We start from the raw sequence: 2,500 nt of genomic DNA on the forward strand, positions 1-2,500 counted from the left end.
GGGGCTTTTTAGTAATGCTCCGGTTGACAATGTCAACATTAAAAGTGGCCTGTTTTCAACAACTACGTGCTTACCACGGTGGTTTGAAGGTCTCACCACAGGATAGCACATGATTAAAATGTCATTTATCTTCAGTCAGGGAACTGTAGGTGACGAAGCTGAGGCAGCACTACCAGCGTGCTGATAGAAATGGTCAAAGGTCTTCACAGGTCTTAGTAACGCACTGGTCATAAGGGGAAAGGGGGGGGGGGGCTGAGTAGACAAAGGTGGGTTGAAGTTTGCTAAAGGGGGCATATATTAACCCCTAAATTGCCCAGTGGAATGTTGGAGGAGGGGTACAGCAACGGTTCCGCCGGTCATACATTGGACATTCAATATGGGCAAGGGCAAACACAAAGCATGGTTCACTCTCCTCATACCTTGGACATTCCCACAACATCCATGCACCGGTGCTCAGGATAAAGGCCAGTGAGAAGCTTCGTTCCCATCGGTAACGGGGACTATAACAGTCTAGGAAGGCTGCTTCAAAAGGTGCTCAGAGAGCTCTTTGGAGGGGAACGCCCTCCTCAACAACACTTTTGTTGAAGGCCAAAGGAAAGAAATTGGATGGATGAAAAGAAACTGCAAAAAGGGAAAGAAAACAAAGGGATCAAATGACAGTGGATGAAGTTGAGCTCACACCTGTCTGGGTGGGGGAGGGGCAATAGAAGTGGTTGATGGGGTGGCTGCCTCTGAGACCTTTACTATCTCTGTGGCAGTACAGGGGCGCGGAAGCACATATCAGGCGGAGGCGTAGGGGATCGGCTGGCTGGAGCTGTGTGCGAGTTGGGGTTGGATGAGGGCAGGGTGGTAGGAGGTGGTTCTAGAGGTAGAGGGAGGGCTGGGGCATTGAGTTTCCTGGACCGGTGGCGGGTCAATCAGCTGGGGCAGGGAGGTCCAGCGGGAGGCTTGCTTTGTGCGCAGCAGGCTTGTTGTAGTTCATCTTGGAGGATGTGCTTGCTGGACGGGTGTCTGATCCCAGTCCTCTTGTACGACAGGCGGACCCGTGAAAAAAATCCACCTCGCAGAACCTTTGGACGCGGGACAGGAAAAAAAGACATTAAAGCTGGGGGGTTATGCAGAACAACACTGCAATAATCTACATCTTTTTAACTGTGGGGCTCCAGCAAGTTTCCACACAAAAGCAATTAAAATGGGAACTGATGGTGTTAAACTCAGTGGCCGTCCCTCGGGGGCAGGCCGATTCTGATTACAAAAAAACTTTTGTTACTGGCAATTATATCAGGAACTTAAGCACTCCATTCATTGGTTGCCTGAAAATTCCCAAATGGATTCACTACCTCTCATATGTGCATTAGCAACTAAAAGTAGAGTATGCTCAGCAGGGGGGCTGGGGGTAGGGATTGCTGCTTTGGGATTATGGGCTATTTAAAATGTAGCCAGCAGTTCTATTAATTGCGCTGTTTTCTTTAAATGTCTAATGTCAAGGGCCCGAAAAACATTTTCTCTTGGGCGCTGGGAAGCCCTTGCTCCAAACACACAGGGTCCACTTACCAGGCACTTTCAGGTGTGAACTTGCCCACCAGGTTTGACCAGCGGGTAGGAGGGGGGTGGCTTTGGCACCATGGCGGGGAGGGTGGACTGTGCGGGAGGGGCTAGGAGGACCGGCATGGATCCCTCTCAGTTCCTCCGGTTCAAGACGGAGTGCTTCAAGGGCCGCCGCTCAAAAACCTTATCGGAGAGGAGCAGGAGGACGGCGACAAACAGGGTGGTGCAAAAAGAATTGATGTTTTGAGTGCACATCAGTGGTTGCTATTATTCAATGTCATTACAGTCGTTTTGTGAAACCAACTAAGTGGATTTCCTTTTAAACTCAGCAAATGTACTATGAACTGCAATATTCTCCATTTTTATTTCATTTTGGTGCTGCAAAGTTTATTTGAACAAACATACTCTCACTTGATAGGGTGTAAAAATGCATTCCTTTTCCACTGTTTCAAAGATATAATACCAGCCAATTCAGGGTTGCCAGAAATAAAGGAGAAAGGGACACTCACTGTCACTGAAAACAAAGGCTAGGCTCAAGTACTGTTTGGCACTCCTAAACATTTCTTTATTTCCCCTTTGAAAATTGAAAACCCCTTGGCTTTCAGTGTTTTTGTTTTTTAGCATAACAGCTTCTATTCATTTGTCTTACATCTAAAGTACCAGCAGCTATAAACCGCTGTTGTGTCGCTGGCGGTCAGTCACCATTTTTTTTTCAAGGCTGCACGTCAATGTCAGGCTGTACTTCGAGCTCTACATTGCTAATGTCTGTCAGAGGGTTTCCACTTTAAGTCTCATTAAAAACTGCAGCTGACGTTCACGGTATGTGTGGGGTGTTATAACAGTTACGTCAGTGACAGAATACTGTAATGCACGAGGGGTTCGACTCAGAGAATAAAGTTCGACAACAAGAAAACAGAGACAAAGAAAATCAAATAGATGTCGTTCACTTCAC

Source organism: Morone saxatilis, unplaced genomic scaffold, assembly GCF_004916995.1.
Source record: "Morone saxatilis isolate NCDOM2014 unplaced genomic scaffold, NCSU_SB_2.0 Contig16, whole genome shotgun sequence".
Lineage (NCBI taxonomy): Eukaryota > Metazoa > Chordata > Actinopteri > Moronidae > Morone > Morone saxatilis.